The sequence below is a fragment of the Arvicanthis niloticus genome, chromosome 5 (genome assembly GCF_011762505.2).
Source record: "Arvicanthis niloticus isolate mArvNil1 chromosome 5, mArvNil1.pat.X, whole genome shotgun sequence".
Classification (NCBI taxonomy): domain Eukaryota; kingdom Metazoa; phylum Chordata; class Mammalia; order Rodentia; family Muridae; genus Arvicanthis; species Arvicanthis niloticus.
Window position 1 is genome coordinate 107,166,812 of NC_047662.1, and position 22,318 is coordinate 107,189,129.

At 37.3% G+C, this 22,318-nt stretch overlaps 1 protein-coding gene and 1 pseudogene across 2 annotated transcripts in view; both read left to right on the plus strand.

Moving 5' to 3' along the window:
* Lingo2 (leucine rich repeat and Ig domain containing 2) overlaps positions 1-22,318 on the plus strand; it is a 1,212,628-nt gene that overhangs the window by 901,595 nt on the left and 288,715 nt on the right. The window lies entirely within an intron of this gene.
* Positions 1,793-22,226, plus strand: LOC117708792 (malate dehydrogenase, mitochondrial-like; annotated as a pseudogene).

Below are 22,318 nucleotides of genomic sequence, written 5' to 3' on the forward strand. Positions count from 1 at the left end.
TGGGAAGTACATGGGAAAAATAAAGAGCAAAACGAGAAAGAAAGACAGATAACTGTATTTTAATTTCAAGAAAATAAAAACTACAAAAATATAACTAAATAAAATATATAACATAACCTGACATGCTCACAGTGTAGGCTGATTCATAAAACTCCATTCACTGTAGATATCACAGAATTAAGAAAATGAAGTAAAACAAAGTTACACACACACACAAAGTGCTGCTAGAATCTAATTCGATGGTAAAAGTTCATAGTGTGTGAGTGTGTGTGTGTGTGTGTGTGTGTGTGTGTGTACAATGGCGATATCATGTGACTTTTAAAATCTTATGATTTTATAATTCTTGGTGATATTTAAATGTGACTGGCAGTAGAAACAGTATGGAATTTATCTTTGCCTAAATATGTTCAAATATCTTCCATTGCAAATGTTTTTAACTTTTCACTTCTATTTAATATTGAACACTGCCTAGAATATGCTTGCCATACTGATCATGTATAATTCATAATTTTAAAAATTGCTGTTATACAAGGACATAAAACATTTTTAAGCAGATTAATCTATTTTGGTATAGTTCTATAGTGCTATGATAATGAAGCATTCATTAGTATCCATTGAAAGTGGAAGAGAAACCACTGGAGGAGAGGAGGTAGGAAAGGAAAATGAGAGGAAGAATTATAGAAACAATGTACACAAGTAAATTAAATAACAAAGTCGTTTAAAGTAATTTGAGTAAACAAATGTGAAGAGAGGTATTCATTTTGAAAATAAAACAAAACAAAAACTATGCCAGACAGACATTTCAGTATATGAGAAAAGTATTCTCTTGTATATTAAATGATACATGTGTGTTTGGATATGTCCATGTGTTTACGATTTCAATAATAGCACTGACCATGGGTTTAGATAATAAGAATTGTACTGTTATAAAAGCTTAAGGTTATCATGAAGCAATGATAGACTTGGTGAAATAAAAAACAGTACCTAATAGTAACTAAAACTGACAGTTCTAGATATTTTTGTCTAGTTGAAAAATTCACATCACCTGCTCCTACTAAAATATGAAATCTTTAAACATTCAGACCAAGATTTCTGATTTGTGAGCCAAGATGTTCAGTCGTGGCACAAGGAGGCTGTTACTCAGCTCTACTCAGTATTAAGTACTGATGTTACTCTAGTCTGCTCAGCTCCTGTTTTCTCCATAGAAGATTAGGCTTCCACCATCTACCAAAAAACTTGAGACTCAGAAAATCTACCCTAAGGTGAGGTGTTTATTATTCTCATATGATTCATTAGAGGTGATAAATACGAACAACTAGGCAATCTGCTTAGCTTGGACGTATAAAGTTGGCTAGATTTACAAGATTCTCTTTTTGAAGTTTCTTTAATTTATGTGTTTACCAAAACAAAAACCCCATGCTTGGTAAGCTTGTGTGCTTTACAGAGGCCCACAGCCTAACAGGAATGAATGCAACAAGGTACAATAGTAAAACACTTTATGCTCCAAGGAGTCCATGTTCAACTTTGGATACAGCACTGTAGATAAAATTGACCAAAGTGTCTTAGATAATGAGCTAACATTTTTCTGTAATTGCACTTAAAATTTCTAAAATAAAGTCACTATTCACTAGCAGATCAGGGTACAATATGAAATAGCATGGAACATAGAAGAGCTTTGTAAAAATGGCCCAAAGAAGGCAGCTTTGGACTTGTTTTGTAACTTCAAATCCTGACCCAGCTTCCTAAGTGCTGAGAAAAGCTGGGATTGCAGGCAAAAGACAACATCGACAACATGGGGAAGCATGAACTTCTCCATGGCAGTATAACCAAACATTCTAATTATATTGGTTGTCCTGACTGGCTTGGAACTGAATGTGTAGATTTCCAACTTGCACAAATCCTCTTGATGATACGTTACAAGTCTGAGCCACCACCATTCTGGTAGAAATTTATTTAATTCATGATTTTGCCATAACAAAACCCATGTTTTTGGAAGATCACAGGATCTAGTGTGCCACTTTCACATGGGAGAATTATTAAAAGTTGGCAATTACTATTCATAATCTATATTGACTTTGTATGTATGGTACTTATATACCTACTCTTTAGAAGAGTTCATGTTTTCATTATCTCTGACATTGTGGAGCGTGGAGGCTCCTCAGAAATTGGTGTTGTACATCGAGTATAAATGTGGGAACTACTTACAGCTCAACTTTTTATCCTACAGGTGCTCAGTGTTTCTTTCTTAAAAATAAAATATTTCATAAAGAATAATACTGCTATTGGCCTGTTGAAAATTATAGAAGAGATAGTCTTTAGATTTTCTGGGTGGTCATGCTAGGAGATACACAGATGGAAACTCGGGGTCTGGCTCCATAGGGCTAGCAACTGGGATATAAGCACTAGAACAAATCTTTTAGCTTCCAGAGCTTTAGATGTGTGTGTGTGTGTGTGTGTGTGTGTGTGTGTGTGTGTGTGTGCATGTGTGTGTGTGTGTGTGCATGTGTGTGTATGCCAAGGTTATCTTCTGAGTTCCCCTCACTATTTTTTCCTTTCTTAAAAACTTGTCTCCGGTTCTGTGAGTTGGTCTATGTTCTTTCCTACCACTTTCTCTCTAAGCTCCATTTGGTTTGAAATAAAGAGTTCTCTTTGTAACTCCCTCTTTCTCTCTCCCTTTATTCTTTCTTTCAACCATACCCTCTCCATCTGTCTTAGGGTTTCTACTGCTATATACAAAAACTTAGGGAGAAAAAGGTTTATGTAACTTAGAGTTTAGTACACACTCCATTACAGAGGGAGGTCAGAGCAGAAATATATACTGGGAAGAAACTTGGAGGAGGGAGCTTATCCAGACAAAGGTCTTAGAAGGGTTCTGTTTACTGAGTGCCTACTCAATGTTTACTTGGCCTTCTTTCTATTAGCACCCAGAACTACCAGCCCAAGGGTGGTACCAGCCCCAATGATCTGGGGTCTCACATATCAGTAATCCATCAAGAAAGTCCACAGTGGGCCAATAGGTTTGGGGTATTTTCTCAGTTAACTTTTCCTCTTCGGTAAGACTTCTACAAAACTCCAGTTTGTATCAAGTTAGCATAAAGGTATTCAATACAACATCCCTCCCTTTCTTCTGACCTTCCAGCTCTTCTTCTGTCTTCTGCACTCTCTGTCCCTTTTCTCGGAAAACATTTGTAGTATACATTATATGACCCACTAATCCAAATTCCAAAAAATTAGCAAGGAAAATCATTATGTCTCCTCTTGTAAAGCTGAGAAATTCTCTAAATACTTCTATGAAGGTCACTTAATTCATGACCTTTTCCCAGTAACATCTATGAAAGGAAAAATAATAAAATGATTAGGCTTTCGATTCAAACAGCCAGGTGTGTGTGTGTGTGTGTGTGTGTATGATGTATATGTATATAAACAATGTATACTGATTTCTGTTAATTATAGCAAATACTTATTTTGTCAAGACTAAATCCCAAGTTTAAGGACTTATCTGGCTCCTACAAAAGAGAAATAACATATATTTTTGCTGGGTTTTGTCTTTATAGTGTTGAGGTATTATGTAGTTTCTATCCAGAAATCTTGATCAAGATTCTAGTAGCATGAATAGAGGGATGGAGTAAGCAAAACCCTGACAAAATACCTCCTGAACAAAGCCATTTCTTACTATGCATTTCACACATATGCAACCTAATTCTGGAAAGGGTAAAATTTTAAATTATAAAATAAAAACAAAACTTATAAATATCAACCCATAAGAGAAAGGTTACATGGGACCAAGCTTCTTGTGGTTTTCTTTCCTCAAAGCTTGAGCTTCTAAACTTATAAAATATTCACTTCACTATTGAAGAGTCAAAACCATGCTTTCAGGTTTCAGAAGATGAAGCAATTTTTTTTAGATAAGGCTTATACACATTGTATAACCTTTAGTATAGTTTCAGTCAGTGAACATACAACTGAGAAGAGGTAATATAATACTCCTAGTATCTGTAAAAGATGTTCCATGTTGTAGCTCACATCTTTCATTAGGTTGTAGAATTTTGATTTCATTTCTAAACCTCTCCTAATGCTTCTTGGTGAGTATTTTGTTAATCAGAGCAGACTGGGAAAAATAGTCCTAGGAGACATTTTAAATGAAGTATACAGAAGAAAGTAAGATGTGGTGAATATTAAGAGGAGAGCATAGTGCTAATGATTAGGGTGTAGGTGTATATATGGGCAGGTATGGGGAGGCAGTTGTGTCTGGGTAGGGTAGGTGAGTGTGGGTAGGTGTGTGAATGTGTAGATGTATGTGGGGGTAGGTATGGTGGGTAGATGTGCATGGGGAGATATGTGTTTATGTAGATGTATGTGAAGATACATATATGTGAAGGTAGATACATGGGGTAGGTGAATGTGTGGGTAAGTGTATGTAGAGGTTGATGTGTATGGTAGTAGGTGAGTGTGGGGGGAGATATGTGTTTGGGTAGATGTGTATCTGGGAAAGTGTATGTATGTGAATGTTTGGTAGATGTGTTTATGAGTAGGTATGTGTATTGGTAGATCTTATGTGGACAGAGGTGTGAGTCAGGGGAAGGTGTATAAATAGGTATGCTGTGTATATGTGAAGGTTTAACAGTTTTTAGGAAAACAACATTTTTAGTGATGGTTTGTTACTGGTTTTAATCTCGTAAGACTTTGAATAATTTAATTTCAGATGCCTTCTTTCAGTGGCTTTACATTCTTTAGGTTTCGGTCTTCACTCTTGGAAAACAAAATAAGCAATTGGTCTCTTAACATGAAAAAGGGAAATTCTTCTCTGTTTTTGTTTACACAGTTCTATTTAGAAATGCATTTTGAAGGAAACATTTTCATTCCACTGAAAACAAGAGCTTTGTTTAGGATTGTGGATCTTTTCTAAATGAGGTTCATTATATTTTTGTTCCAGTATCTAGGAAAACAAAGTAACTAAGACATGTCACCACAGCACTCTGCTTATATCAAAGGGGTGAAACTGCCTTCTCACACTGCTCTCCACATCAGGGCAAGACAAGGAAACAAAATTTACACTGAGGCTTCTAGTCACACACGTTGGCTGTCCCCATGATCGTGGTATAGCCATTAATCAACGCCATAATTATCAAGAATAAAAATTGTGTGCCAGTAATTAATTCTCTAAGGTAAGAACATGGAAGGATTAATGCTACACAAGTTCTAGAATACAGAGAAGGAAAGGTCACCAGATGATGAATGAGAGCAACCACAAAAGCAGACCAGCAAATTAAACCCAACAGGGGCGATCAGCATTTGTCAGATAAACTAATAAAACCTTGTAGCTTATTGATGGCACTCCTCACTGTGCTGAAGCAGCTCTCTGAGATGATAGGTGGACTGAGACTGAGCAGGTGGATCAGAGAAGGTTGCTGGGACAAGTAGAAATCCAGGTAGCACAAAATAACACTGTAAGTACAAAATTGGGGCGCTCCAATTTTGGTTAAATATCATCTTTCTTTTAGAAACACTTACTGTTATTTAATTGTAAAGAAACTGTGAATGATTTTTCCTAAACTCTGAGTAATGATATGTGGTGGTCTTACTGTTTCTGAGTCTCTGGTAGATCATTTTATCTAAAATCATTTTTTAAATCATGAAGAATCATTTCTCCCTCACTTATGACTCTTCTGCAGAATAGAATTGCTATTTTGAAGATTTTGTTTTGTTTTATATTTCTCACATTTGTTGGTGAGTATACCTGTAGGTATGTACTCATGCATAAGTGTGTGGGTGTGCACACATATGTATACCTGTAGGTACATGCACATGTGTCATAGGAAGTGTCTGACAAGTTCTCTCCTTCCATTATGTGAGGCCTGAGAATTGTCAAGGTGGTGACAAATGCCTCTTCTTGTTGAGACATCTCATAGGTCATTGAAAGATTTATTTTAAAAGACAAGTGAACATGTAAGTATATAAAGTATGAGGAATACAGAAAAATTGTAGATGTTTTCAAAGGGGTTTTAAAATATTTTCTTTTAGGGTTAATGTATTTTAATTCTACTGAAAGTGAGTTTATGTTATTTTAATATTTAAGATTAAGATCAATTATACTACCAGGTACTAATTCTAAGAAACTTTTCAAATATATGAATAGGTTCAGCAACATTATTTATTTATTTATTTATTTATTTATTTATTTATTTAAAATTATCTGACCCTGGGCTTCTCCCCCTCTAGGGTGTAGGGAGAGTATTAATGATTGCTCTTTTTTCCTTCAGGTTTATAGGACTATTTAAATTATTTACCCAATCTTGATTTAATTTTGGTAAATGGTATCTATCAAGAAAATTATTCATTTCATCTAGATATTCTAATTTACAGGATTTTGAGATAAGACCTAATGATTCTTTGGATTTTCTAGGTGTCTGTTGCTATGTCCCACCTTTCATTTCTGATTTTGTTGATTTAGGTAAGATACACTCTCTCTTCCATTTAGTTAGTTTGGTCAAGGGTTTGTCAATCTTGTTGATTTACTCAAAGAAACGGCTCTTGGTTTCATTGATACTGTGTAATGTTCTGTTGTTTCTAATGTATTCATTTCAGCCATGAGTTTGATTATTTCCTGTTGTCTATTCCTCTTGGGTATATTTGTTTCTTTTTGTTTTAACACTTTTACTAGTGATTTTAAGTTGGTAGTTTGAGCTCTCTCCAATTTCTTCATGAAGGCACTAAGTAATATAAACTTTCCTATTAGCATTGCTTTCATTGTATTCCATAAGTTTGGGTATGTTATGCCTTCCTTTTTACTGAATTCTAGAAAGTCCTTAATTTTTTTCTTTATTTCTTCCCTAGCCCAGTGGTCACTCAGTAAAGAGTTGTTCAGTTTCCATGAGTTTGTAAGCATTTTGTTGTTGCTAAAGTTCAGTTTAAATCCATTGTGGTATGATAAGATACAAGGGGTTATTTTAATTTTGTTGTACCATTTGAGGCTTGCTTTGCTTTTTGGTATAGCCAATTTTAGAGAAGGTTTTGTGATATTCTGAAAAGGAGGTATATTTTTTTATGTTTGGGTGAAATGTAATGTGGATATTTATTAGGTCCATTTGAGTCATAACATCTGTTAGTTCAATTATTATTTTCTGTCTGGATGAATTGGCTATTGGTCAGAGTGTTGAAGTCTCTGACTATTAATGTGTGGGGTACAATGTGTGTCACCTTGGGGAATTTTTGCTTTGATGAATATGACTGATATGTCATTCTCATCTCTTTTAATTAATTTTTGATGAAAGATTGTTTTGTTAAATAATAGAATTGCTATACCAGCTTACCTACAAGGAATAAGGGTGAAAATTGGCTCTGAGATCTGACCCCAGCTTCTAGAATACCTTTGTGCAGTGGTGTGATCTGTACTTTTGTCAGTTAATATTCAATAAGAATACTGGTGTGCAAGGCCCTCACTTGGTGCTGGATCCCAGGATCATTAATGTGATGGACAAGCTGTACTCAGGAGCTGATACTCTGACAGAGTCCAGGACAGTCACAAAGACAAAGGTGGTGTGATGTCTCCAGCTATGACTCTGACCTTCAGTAAAGCAGTCAAGTGTCATGAAGCTTCAATGACAGTAACAACTCAGGCTAGAGCCAAATCCAGAAGCTGTGCACCGAGGTTCTTCACTGTTTGTGGCTGTTGAAGACACTGAACAGAAAGTCTGGACCTGCTGTATCAGTAAAGGCTGAACTTCTGGAACTTTCTAACTTTCAACTGTAGATGTTGCTAATGCTGCTGCCACTGAGCCACATATCTGGTTCAGTATGTAAAAACATGAGCTTTCCAACTTCCAAAATGGAACTTTCTGTCTCAGAAAGGACAATGTATAGACTTCAAAGGGAAGGCCAGGTCCTTTTCTAGTTGTGAAGCCCTTCCCTCTATGAAAGGTTAGCAACTGGTCAACTTTTCAGGATATGTTCCTACTACTAGCCTTCCCTTAGTGGAGTAAATCTGTCACAGTGCCATGAAGCCATGCCTGTTCCTGGGTCTTGCACGCAGTGAACAGTTTGGAGCAAGTGTCAAATGAGTGAAAGTCAGGCTCTGGCTTCTATCAGAAAGTCTGAGCTAGACCACTAATGCTCTGGGAAACACTTGCCCTCTCAGTAGGATCTTCATCTGCTGTAAATGACCAACAATCTATTCAAGGAGATGTGCAATGTTCCTCTGCCATGATAAAGATCAGGAACACTAACAAATCTGCACATTCCTACCTCTAGGAACATAAGTCAACGTGTTGCTTTTAGCATGAGTGATGACATGAGACATTCAGAGTTTCACTACAAATCCAAAAGCTTAGGTTATTGAGGATGCCTCTGGCCAGGCAATATTACACAATCAACTATTTCCAAAAAATCCTGACTCACATAGTAGGGAGAGAGCCCAAAAGGCCCCTGTCTCAGTTACCTTCAGCTTCTGCATGTCTCCTTGGGTAACATTTCAGAGAGCTTCTGATTCTTTTGACAGAAAAGCTCCACCGAAAAGCTCAGACTTCTCCCTCTTGACACTGAACAGCTTGGCCTTGCTGATGTCCTGAGGCTTAGATGGACTGCAGCCAAGTAGCCTGGCCACTGTGAGGGTGGAACACATCTTAAGGAAGTACTTGAAAAGCATTTATTAACAGGAGAAAAGTGCAAGGATCAATGTCTCATCAAGAATTCCAGGATGCAGAGATTCTGACAGACTTGGGTCAGAGTTTACCTCAGAATTCCAAAGGAGGAAGAAGGCCCCACTCCACAGAAGAAGCCTGTTGCTAATGCTGTTAAACAAGGACTATGATTGTGAAACTGCTGTCACTGAGAATACCAGGTTCAGGAGTCTTGTGTCCAGATATCCACAGTTAACCCCTAATACTTCATTTGGTAGAACTTGGAAAGTACACACATTATGAGTGCCATGTGTTAATAGTATCCCACTCAACACATAGGCTAAGAAATATTTTCTACCCCTTAAAGTGGCTGGAAATAAGCTGGATCCATAGATGTCTTTAAAGCTGCATTTCTGTTAAAAGAAAGAAGAAGAAGAAGAAGAAGAAGAAGAAGAAGAAGAAGAAGAAGAAGAAGAAGAAGAAGAAGAAGAAGAAGAAGAAGAAGAGGGGGAGGGGGAGGGGGAGGGGGAGGGGGAAGGGGAAGGGGAAGGGGAAGGGGAAGGGGAAGGGGAAGGGGAAGGGGAAGAAGGGGAAGGGGAAGGGGAAGGGGAAGGGGAAGGGGAAGGGGAAGGGGAAGGGGAAGGGGAAGAAGGGGAAGGGGAAGGGGAAGGAAGGGGAAGGGTAAGGGGAAGGAAGGGGAAGGGGAAGGGGGAGGGCAAAGGTGAACGGCAAGAAGGGGAAGGGGAAGAAGGGGCAGGGGAAGAAGGGGAAGGGGAAGAAGGGGAAGGGGAAGGGGAAGAAGGGGAAGGGGAAGAAGGGGAAGGGGAAGAAGGGGAAGGGGAGGAAGGGGAAGGGGAAGGGGAAGGGGAAGAAGGGGAAGAAGGGGAAGGGGAAGGGGAAGGGGAAGGGGAAGGGGAAGAAGGGGAAGGGGAAGGGGAAGGGGAAGGGGAAGGGGAAGAAGGGGAAGGGGAAGAAGGGGAAGGGGAAGAAGGGGAAGGGGAAGAAGGGGAAGGGGAAGGGGAAGGGGAAGGGGAAGGGGAAGAAGGGGAAGGGGAAGGAAGGGGAAGGAGACGGAGAAGGGGAAGGGGAAGGGGAAGGGGAAGGGGAAGGGGAAGGGGAAGGGGAAGGGGAAGGGGAAGGGGAAGGGGAAGGGGAAGGGGAAGGGGAAGGGGAAGGGGACGGAGAGAGAAGGAGAAGGAGACGGAGAAGGAGACAGAGAAGGAGACGGAGACGGAGAGAGAAGAAGGAGAAGGAGGAGGAGGAGGAGGAGGAGGAGGAGGAGGAGGAGGAGGAGGAGGAGGAGAAGGAAGGAGAAGAAGACAAGCTAATAGAATGGATGCAAAAACAGATCAATCCTTCTGCTGCATACAAGAAATAAAACTCAACATCCAAGATAGAAAATTACCTCAGAAAAGAAGCTAAGAAATTATTTATTTTTATTACAAAAGGTATGTTTAAAGCTAAAACAAAAAACAACCAAAGAGAAGCTAATAGAATGGATGCAAAAACAGATCAATCCTTCTGCTGCATACAAGAAATAAAACTCAACATCCAAGATAGAAAATTACCTCAGAAAAGAAGCTAAGAAATTATTTATTTTTATTACAAAAGGTATGTTTAAAGCTAAAACAAAAAACAACCAAAGAGATATGTAAAGTAGGAAATTATGTAAAGGATATGTATTTACAGTAAAATGAAATGTGAAAGTTAGCAATTATTTTTTATGAAAAATTATGATGGAATTAGAAGAAAAATGAAGTAAAATCAAATAATGCAGAAAATGTAATGAGATGGAGAAATAATTTAGTAATGGATTTGTTATAAACCTCAATAGACCAACATACATGGAGTTGACTTTTACACCTACAGGAATACATATTATACCCATCCCCCACAAATACACATGAAAACTTTTTAATTTTAATTTAATTTTAATAATTTTTAATTATAACTTTATAATTTATAATGCTCTATTACATACATATACAAGTATGTTTATCTGTGTAATACACACACACACACATATATATGTGTGTGTGTGTGTGTTCCTGTATGTATATGTAATCTTGGAATAAGTATATCAAAAGATCAAAGAGGCTAAAAGGTTTTGTGAGAAATAGTATTTTCATATTTCTGTTACTTTAAATTTCACTGTAATGAGACTATCAGGTTGTTTATTTAGACTAAATCAACCAGCTTTCTACTCTGCTTTTTGTTTGCTGCGTTGGTTTAGTTCTTCATACATGTCAATCACTTTCTTTGGTGCTGTTTCAGAACTACTCAGATATATGTACTATGTTGTGTCATTGATATCTCTTTGTTTTTTTTTCTTATTTTAAGTCATGATATTATCTGAAATTATATTACTACCTAATATTTAGGCTAAGTTTTTATTTAGGGTTCATATTATGTTAGGTAGAAAATCTTTAGTGATAGAAGATTTTGCCTGTTATGTTCACTGCTCTCTCCAAACTGTGGAGCCTCATTGGATACATTCATATTTATTAAACAGAGTAAGAAATTCTTTTATAATCCTAGATAGTAACCTGCAATGAGCATGTAAAAACCAGCAGCCACTTAGAGGAAAAAGGAGAGGAACAAACATTAGAGTCCTGTGTGAACTTAAAGAAATTGAAATTTGAAAATAAAGTAGAAGGTAAGAACTCATAAAATAAGATCTAAGAAGCAGTCCTTTGAGTTTCTACATTAACTCACAAAACTTAGTCATTTCCTTACCTAAGATTTTCTTTAGATAAACACCTATACCTGTATGAACATAAATATGAAATTTTGCAGTTTCTATAGATTCACAGGCATACTGAATAATACATAAAAGTTTTTACTCTGTCTGTATCATACATTAAACTATATAAAGCCCATAATCCATTAAATTAAAAACTTTTCCACACAAGTTCCAAGTATACACAAGAGCAAACAGTTCCTTTTTGTCTCAGAAAGAGCACTAAGTTGTCATCCTGAGATCAGAAGGGAGACCTACTAAGTTCAAGAAATTTCCAAACTAAGGACGATTGTAAATCTTTGTAAAGAGAAATTCAGTGCTGCATATTTATTCTACTGAAGCATCTGTATCTATGGACAGCATGGTATCTGTGCTATATCCTGAGCTAGTGATAATAACGCAATTTCTGGTGTTCCTTGAGTGTAGCAAAATCTTTTAGCACACTTCTTCTTGCTTTTGTACCGTTTGTACTATTTTAATTTTACGCAAGTATTAAGGTCAGGTGTAGGTTGAGGAACTAGAAATACAATTTAGGCAAATAGTCAAAAAACAAGCAAGACAATAAATACAAATAGTCAAAGAACAAGCAAGGCAGTAAACAGAGTCCTGTAATCACTCCTGTGATCACTATTTCTAAGGGCTTATTAGGATGAACAATATATCTGAGCCTACTTCCCTGTCCTAGCCCAAAATAATTTTAATGCCTGAAGCCTACTTTGTTGTTCTAGCCTAAGATTTATATTCCTGCCTGAAATTACTTCTTTATTCTAGCATAAGATTTAGATTTCTACCTGAAATTAGTTCTTTGTTCTAGCCTAATGTCAGATTCCTGACTGTAGCCCATTTTCTTGTCCTTGGCCAATATCAGATTCCTTCTAAGCAGCCCATTTCCTTGTCCTTAGGCAATGACAGATTCCTGCCAGGCAGCCCCCAAAGCTCTCCACATCTCCCCGTTGTTTATTGCATAAACAAGATTGAGCCTGTCTTAGGTCATTCTGACAAGATGGTTCCTTGCCCATCATGGAATATGCACTTCTAAAACAATGCATTTCTGTCTTAGGTTGGTAAGGCTCTGTGCAGAATTTTACCTGCCCTTGGCTTGCCAGCCTGTTAAATTAATAACTCTGTCTGGGGGTCCATTTTTAGTTTCACATCATGCACTTTGGCTGTCAACATGTTGGTGTTGTTAAAGACAATCTTTAACATGATGGACAGGAATAAAAGTATTCTCAGGACAAAAACATATTGGGCTGAAGAGATGGCTCAGAGGTTAGGAGCACTGACTGCTCTTCCAAAGGACCAGAGTTCAATTCCCAGCAACCACATGGTGGTTTACAAAAACCTGTAATGGGATCTGACGCCCTCTTCTGGTGTGTATGAAGACAGCTACAGTGTACTCACATACATAAAATAAGTAAATCTTAGCACATTTCTAAGTGCTCTACACACAGACATTTTAAATCTTATGCAAGACATTCAGATCCAAGTTTGTAGAGCACAGACTTACCCATCAGAGGGGGTTATTGGTGCTTAGTCCAATGTTCTCTTTCTTTAAAGAGTGAGATATGACCGATAAACTGTTAGAATATAAAAGGCATTCCACACAGAATTTAGAATAGTTACACTGTTAGCCTGATACTCCACAGTTCTACATGTGCCAAATCTAAAAACTTGGTGTTATAAAAATCAGTACGAAAATGTATATTTGTTTCTTATAGTTTCCTAAACAATATGGTATGACAGCTGTTTTACATAGACATGTGTTGAATTAAATAGTTTGTCTCTATTGTATTGCTAGACCCTCAACTTAGAACTGACCTTAATACATGCATGTAATCAAAATGGTATAAAAAGCATACAGGAGGAGGGGGGATAGGATGGGTGATTGGGATTCTAGGGAGGGTAAATGGGGAAAGGGAATGACATCTGAAATGTAAATAAATAAAATATCCAATAAAAATTAATTTAAAAAATAGTTTGTCTCCTAAATGACCCCAAATGATTTATCCTAGAGAACATACTATTGAAAGGTGGTAATATATTTACAAGTTGGAGTCTCTAAAGGATAGACATGGTAAAATATTGAAGAACCTGAGCCTCTTTATGTCCCTAAAGACATGAGCTTAAAGATGAAGTGGGTCACCAGCTCCTATTTTATACTGGTCCATGAGGTGATCACTATATAGCATACACACCCACTCTGAGGGGTGGCCTGGCCACAGACCTAAAGCAACAACAGTAACCAAGAAGAGATGAGTTCTCAAAACTGAGGCCAAAACAAACCCATGTCTCATAAATTGATTACATCAGATGATCATTCCAGTGATGAAAGGTGAGTAATTTGTAGATCAATTAGGATACATAGGACTGTAGATGCTAGATCATTTGAAAATGCTGGGTTCTTTTATATAAAGCGATATACCACTCAAGATTGTGATATGTATGAGACCTCCTGGCTCTCATCCACTGTTTATGCTGAACAGATGATGGCTATAGTTTTCCATTGTTTTTGTGCTGTGGATGTAAGCCAAGGCCTCATACTTGCTAAGCAACTGTTCTCAGTATATTAAAACCCTCAAATATAAATGACTAAGTGTGAAAAATCACAAAGACTGAATGAATTAAAACAATACTTCATTGATTGTTTTTGGCTATGCATATATCAAGTTTTTAACAACTATTCTGAAAGGAAACTTAAAAACAGTATTTGTCAAGGTAATGTAGGATGTCTACCAAAGTAGCACAGCAATTCTGATAAATTTCTATGTGTCAATTTTTTCTATAGGCAAATAAATCAAGAGTCCTAAAAGTCGTCTTTTTTTATGTGTGGAAAATTGTGATGTATTAGAAAAAAGCTAAAAGAGAAAGAGATTAGGGGCAAATTTAAAATACATTTTAATGTCAGTTTTTGCCAATAATTCCAATAAAACCATGGAAATGGCATTTCAGTTTAAACACTCTGTGTATTCTGACAAATTTTAGGAACTAAAATACCAGTTCAGATAATTGTCAGAGATTATTTCCAAAAAGGGTATGGTAGAAAGTACAATGAACACTTAAAAATATTATGGTATAATTTGCATAATTAATTAGGAGGTCAGCTGACTAGATCTCTAATTAGTAACTGAAACTGGGATCTGGGATCTGAAGCCAGACAAAGTTGTTGGTTCTTCAGGTGACATGGTAACCCATAGTGGAGATAAGAAAAGGCCAGGCCTTTGCTGGTTAGTTTGATTCTTGGCCATTAGAGTTAAGCAACTATTATCTTAAATATTTTTAAAATTTTTACATGTGTGAATGTTTTGCCTGTGGGTGTATCTCTATATCCATGAATGATGCCTGCTGGCCACTAAGCCAAAATGGACATGGGTTTCTGGGTTATATGTGCTTGTGAGCTGTTATGTAGGTGCTGAAAATCAAACCAGGATTGTATGGAAGACTGGCTAGCTCCTAACAACTGAGCTATCTCCCTAGCCTGCAAACTCTTATTATCTTAACTAAACCTGCCATTTGAAACATAGAAAGGGGGAGGGGTTTGTTTTGGTTTGGTTTTGTATTTTTTTAATTTCATAATTAATTTTCTGGAGGAAACTAACACATAGTTATAAAAAATAAGTATAGTACAGGTAAGAGGAATCATTAATTATTTAAATTACTTAGAAATAGATTTACCTCTTGACTGCATGAATAAAGTAAGCATGCTTCCTTGCTCACACAAAATGGTAGATTTTCATAAAATCTCAACCAATTACTATGAGACAGTTTTTTTTTTCAAAAAAATCCTACAAGGACCAGGGACATACTTTCTTTTTCTTTTGTGGCATCACATTGTACTTTATATACTGCCCTGCAGAGTTAAATGGTCAATAAATGCTTGTTGATGGACTTTCGCATTGGGTACCTGTCAATATCCTACAGTCTATTTTCAGAATTGAATGAAACTACTCTTGTAAAAGAAATGTGTATCTGTTCTAATACCCATGAAAATCAATTTTTTGAACTCTAAAGTCTTGAAAACATCCATTAATTTCTCTCTTCTTTATTTTTCCACCTGTTTATTGAAGAAAATAGTAACTGTAAGGCTTTTTGCTTGTTTTTAAGCACATTGAAACATAAAGAAGTTAGCGTTAATAACTGCTCTCTAGTGCTTACTTACTCTTAGCAGCTTGTAGAACCTTGCCTAAACCACAATGCTTCCTTCATCTTGAGTACAAAGAATCTAAGGTTATCCCATTAAAAAAAAAGCACTCTGTAAAGAAATGGCCAGTTTATATTGTGATTAAGATGTGTTCACATTAGTCTCCACATGAGCTGAACTACATTCCCAGAAAACAGAGTACTCTCAGACTGTACTGTTGCAGCTTACTATAGCATGCAAATTTACTGTTCTTAATGCGCTGATGATTAGGAAGAAGGAATTGATGGAGACTGTCACTCATGTTTTTATAGAGTAATAATTGTTGTGATCATTATTTTTATATTCTGTATATATTACTAGATATAGTAAATACATCATATAGTTTGACATGAAAAACTTCTGATTTCTTTGCAGTTTGTATTACAATGTGACCTATGATTCAAGGTCAGTTAAAAGTTAATATGGAATGGTAATAAGGTTTGCTGAATTCTCTCAACAATGGTTCTGACTGCAAATAATTTATATTCTCATCTGTAAAATTGGAAGTTAAGATTAAAAATAGAGTTTAATATATTTAACAAATATTGTAAAAGTGATACAGACAGTATGACTGTATATTAAAAGTTGTGAGTTACTGTCTTAGTTAGGGATTTTATTACTATTGAGAGGCACCATGACCAAGACAACTCTTACACATAAAGCATTTTAGTGGGCTGGCTTACTGTTTCAAAAGTTCAGACCATTATCATCATGGCTGGTAGCATGACAACAGGCAAGTAGACATGGTACTGGAAGGACCTGTGAATTCAAAATTGTTATCTGAAAGCAACCAGGAGAGACTATCTTACACACATAGGTAAGTGGAGGCTCCCTTCCCCACTAGGCAGAACCTGAGCATAGGACCTCAAAGCTTATCTCAATAGTGACACATTTCCTCCAACAGGGTACATCCACTAAAAATGCCCCTTTCAATGGTCCAAGAATCTTCATACCACCACATTCCACTCCCCGGCCTCTATAGGCTTGTTCAAACACAGGAGTTTACAGGGACCATGCATAGCCACAGCATAATGCAAAATATATTTAGTCTAATTTCAAAAGTCTCTATACTCAATAACAATGTTGAAAGTCCAAAGTTCAAAGTCTCTTCTGAGATTCATGTAGTTTCTTAACTGTAATCTCTATAAAATCCAAAGCAGATTGAATACGTCCAACATATCATAGCACAGGATATGTTCCAAATTGTCATAATGAGTAAATGCTGGACCAAAGCAAAACAAACAAAGAAAATAAAAACCAGCTTGGCAAATTCCAAACTCTGCATCTCTATGTCTGATTCCTAACTTCTTTCAGCTCTGTTGAGTGCAACACAATTCTTTCTTGGGCTTGTTCCACTTCTTATTAGCAGTTTTTCTTATCAAGTATCCTACAGCTCTGACGCCTCTAATTTCTTGGGGACTTCAAGGCAATTTCAACTTCATAGCTTCCTGCTCTACTGTCTGGAATCCAAACATGATCTTCTAGGTTCCTCCAAAGGGCTTGGGTCATTTCTCCAGCTGTATCCTCTGTAGTTCTGTAGGCTCTATTTCACTCCACTCCACTGCTGTTGCTGTTCTTGGTGGTCATCCCATTGTCCTGGCATCTAATACATTTGGATCTTCCTCTACAACTAGGTTTCACCAATAGTCTCTCACAGGCAATCTTTATAGTGCCAACTCTCAACATCTTTACATGATCACTTTAGTCTTGTGGTGTTAGCTGTAACTGAGGATGCACATTCACCAATACCTTTGCTGGCCTCTCACAGCTTCTTCAGGCTCTGCAAATACTTCCCAGAGGATTTTCTCTCAGCGATGCTGGTCTCTTCTTAATCACTACTAATTTTTTATTCTAGCTAACCAACACCAATTGTTAGAGTAACACTTTCTATTCCTTTTTCTTTTTTACATTTTATTCAATATCTTATTTATTTACATTTCAGATATTATCCCTTTTTTTCATCCCCCCTGCCCCATTAATCCCCTATTCCATCCCTAGTCCTCCTTTTTTGCGTTTATACCATTTAAATTACATGCAAGTATTAAGGTCAGTTGTAGGTTGAGGAACTAACGATATAATAGATGCAAATAGTCAAGGAACAAACAAGATAATAATCGCAGATGGTCAAAGAACACACAGGACAATAAACAGAGTCCCGGGATCACTCCTGTGACACTATTTATCAGAATGACCAAAATATTTGAGCCTACTTCCCTGTCCTAGCACAAAGTCATTTTCATGCCTGAAGCCTATTTCTTTATTCTAGCTTAAGATTTATATTCCTGTGTGTAATTACTTGTGTAATTACTTCTTTGTTCTAGCTAATGTCAGATTCCTGCCTGCAGTCCATTTCCTTGTCCTTGGCCAATGTCAGATTTCTGCCAGCCAGCCTCCAAAGCTCTCCACATCTCCCCCCTTTTTATTACATAAACTAGACTGAGTCTGTCTTAGGTTGTTCTGACAAGAATGCCTTCCTTACCCATCATGGAATATGCATTATCAAAAGCAATGCACTTCTGTCTTAGGTTGGTAAGGCTCTGTGCAGAATCTTACCTTCCCTTGGCTTGCCAGCCTGTTAAATTAATAGCTCCATCTGGGGATCCATTTTCATGTACTTTGGCTGCCAACCTGTTGATGTAGAGACAAGATTTAACACAATGGACAAGAATAAAAGTATTCCCAGGACAAAAGGGGCTAGCCTAATCAAGCTATATATGCCATTCTTGAGGTTTAACCAAAATGGAAATACTGACCTGAAGCCTTGGATAATTGTATCAGCATTATCTGCAGCATCAAATCTCAACAGATCAGCATTCTTTAAATTCATAATCCCATTATGCATAGTTAAAACATCCAGAGAGGTGTTAGAATTATGCCAAATACCCTACAGGTATCTTTAAACTTTTTTCTAATTATAATGACTATAAGTGTAAATTTTGGATGTTACACCACTCAATGATTTTTGTCATGACACTCAAGATGGCTCCTAATTCTTAAACCCTGAATATCCTTCTGATAATTTGAATAGGATATAGAGCATCAGTCCATTGTTCCAAACATCTATGTAAATTCTCTTGTATACTCAACACATGATTCTCTGAAAAAAGCTTGAAAGTGCTTGAGGAAGTAAATTAGGCTTTAAACAGAAGCAAGAGGGTAGTTGGCTTAATTATTGCTGGTATAAGAGCTTTAATCCCATTAATTGCTAGCACCACTGTTTCTGCAATGGCTTTGACACAAGAAGGTATGACAGCTACTTTTGTTAATCATCTAACACATTCTATTCTTGTCTATAAAGCTAGAGCTACATGGCCAAAGCTACTGAGTCAGTTGTGCTGCTAGCTGGAAATAAAATATGGCCCCACTTGTTTTATTACATCCTTCATTTGGGGGTCCTGGAACTTGCTTTGTAAACTGACCTTGAACTCAAAGATCTGCATTCCTCTGTCCCCTGAATGCGGGGATTAAAAAGCATAGTCCACTATGCCTGGACATAAGCCTTTCTTTACTTGTGATTTTTTTTCTGTACCTGGCTGGCTCTAAACTCAGAGATCTGTTTGTCTCTGTCTCCCAGAATTAGAGGCATGTACCACTATGCCTGGATTTAAGTTTTTCATGGACACCATGCTGCAAGATATGGATCAAAAGCCTGTGTCTTGCAAGCTCAAGATCTGGATCACTGGTGTGCCCTTCATTTCTAGGTTGTAGTTAATTTCAGATTAAAAGTCCAAATGAAGCAATAACCAGAAAGTAAAAGATCCTAACATGATATAACTATTCCTTGTTGAACTGCAAACACATAAATAATAAGATGATTAGCTGGGTAAGATATTGCCCTGAGGTCACTACTCCTTTAATTTCATTGATTATCCTTGAACACAGGATTTGCTCTATTCTACTTCCTGGTGTCCCTTTATTACTTGAACCATACATTTTGTAATTTTTCTTTCTAAGCTTCCTATGCTTGATCAAAACACTCTTCATAAGAGTGAACCTTCTTCATCTTAGCCTCAAGCAGACTCCACAGAAGAGGGCAAAAAGCAGCCACATTCCCCACCAAAACATCATAAGAACAATAAAGGCAACCAAGAGAGACTCTCTTCCACAGGCAGCTAGGAGCCTAAGCATAGGACCTCAAAGCCCAAGCTCACAGTTGACTTACACTTACAAGCCCACACGTACCTCTAAATAGTGCCACTTCCCGTGAGCCAAACATCTTCAAATTACCACAGTTACTTATGGTTTCTAATGTCCATCCCACTAAAGAAATAGTTACTTAGAAGCCTAAAGGATGACTCAGCAGTTGAGAACATTGCAAAGGGCCCAGAATTAGTTTGTAGCACTCTTATCAGGTAGCTCATCACCACCTGTAACTCTAGTTCCAGGTCATTTGATAGCTTCCTCTGGATGGCACAGACACATGCAAAAGGGCAAAGTGCACACACAGACACTTGGGAGTGTATATACATACATGTAAATAAAAATACAATTTAAGAATTGAAAAGTAATATCTTTATAAAACTTGGAAATGCATTTTCATAACATATTCTATTTTATAACCTCATCATAAATGTACTTATTATGAATATTATCAGCTTTGAATATATTACATAGTCTCTGATACATATCTAAATATCTGTGAAGAATTCTAGAGTATAAAGAAGTGTGTGACTCATTTACCTAATGTCACATTCCATAGATAATAGAGAAACTGAGGCCATGCAGTACAGGTAAATCAGATACCATCATGGGATATTTTATGAGAAGATGGGAAAGAATCAATATCTTACACTTCCTGGCCCCAGATTCCTTCCTTTACTTCCATACGAGGTATAACACCAAATATACCACTTATTTGTATACATTAGATAGCATATATATATATATATATATATATATATATATATATATATATTCAAGCAAGATTTATTTGAATTACTAGCGAAGAGGTCAGAGGCTGAAAGACATTTGTATTCATCCATGGCAAAGTTTTGTTTGTGTAGAGGTATGTATATATATTGAAACGTTATGTAATTGTGTCTTCTTCAAAAATTTATTCATTTCTCTTGGTGTGTTCCTTTATATTTCTATGATTTGATAGTCTTAATTCAGAATTATATGTTTCCTGATATTTGAAATTATACTATATTTGTGATCTTAGGTAATTATAATTAAAATTTGTATGCTTACTTTATAAAATGGACAAAAAGTGGAAGAAAAATGAAGCGGTCTTATCATTGAATCAACAGTAAACCAGAATGTGTTGCCAATCACAAGAAATCCACTAAAGAGATTATGAACACATAAAGAACCTTTCCTCATTTATAGAACTTAATCTTCATAAGCTTTGTGTTTTCCAGCTGATTTATCCTTGAAGAAGACTTGAATTTTCTCTCACAGTTCCCTTTAAATTCACCTGATAATTAGGATGACAATATGACATTATGGGTTTACTAATTGTGAGTATGATAAGGAACTGAGCACCTCATATCTTTGCAAAGAAAATAGTTTAGTCACTATCCTCAGGAAATTAGGTTTTTATCTGTTCAAAGCAAATGATGATTGGTGTTATTCTAGCTGGACATTATCTTTCAAGTGGATGTCCTAAGTCTTTCACAGAAATATTTCTATGGCTTTTCATTCTGAAAGGTACTTATTTGCCTTTTCAAAGATCTAAATACAGAGTGGAAGTCCGTGGAATCACTTGTCTCCTCTTAGCTCTTGTGCCTGTAGGTCTGAGCTCCGCCAGGCCCAACCTTACTGTCCTCTCTGATCCATACTGCGGGTGCAGGTCTCTGTAGCAGCTTCAGCGCTCGCCCCAGACCAATGTTAAAGTAGCTGTACTGGGTTTTCTGAGGGCTTTGGGCAACCCATTTCACTCCTCTTGAAGAACAGTCCCTAGTGAGCCGCCTTATCTGCTACCATATTGCTCACGCAACTGGTGAGGCAGCAGATCTGAGTCACATGGAGACCATAGCAAATGCGAAAGCTATTTCTGACCTGAGCAGCTGCCAAATTGTCTAAAAGGTTGTGATGTAGTGGTCATCCCAGCCAGAGTTGCCAGGAAGCCAGGAATGAGACGGGTTGACCCAGCACTGCTCTGAAGCCATGATTTGCATCATTGCCAACCTAGTTAATTCACCATCCCTGTCACAGCAGTTTTCAAGAAGCATGGCATGTACAGCCCTAAAGAGATCTTAGGTATGATAACCCTTGATATTGTCAGAGTGAACTCATTTGCGGCAGAGTTTGGATCCAGCTTCCGTCAACATGCCTGTCATTGGCCACACTGGGCATATGATCATTCCCCTGATCTCTCAGTGTAACCCCAAGGTTGACTGTCCCCAAGACAGCTGGATACATTCACCTAGAGGATCTAGGAGGCTGGCACAGAAGTCATGAAGGCCAAGGCTGCAGCAGGTTCTGCCGTTCTGTCCATGGTTTAGGCTGGAGCCTGCTTTGTCTTCTCCTTCGTGGACACCATGAATGGGAAGGAGTTGTTGAGTGTTCTTTTGTTCAATCTAAAAAATGTACACTTATTTCTCTACACCTTTGCTGTTGAGGAAAAAGGACCCGAAGAATAACCTGCCCATTGGCAAAATCTTCTTTTGAGGAGAAAATGATTGCCAAGGCCATCCCTGAGCTGAGAGCTTCCATCAAGAAACATGAGGACTTTGTCAAGAACATGAAGTGAGGGAGAGGTTTGAGCCTCGAGAAGCACCAAAAGCCTAACTTACTCAGTATCATGTCATTAGAACCACTTGAGAGTCTAATTTGCTTTGATGC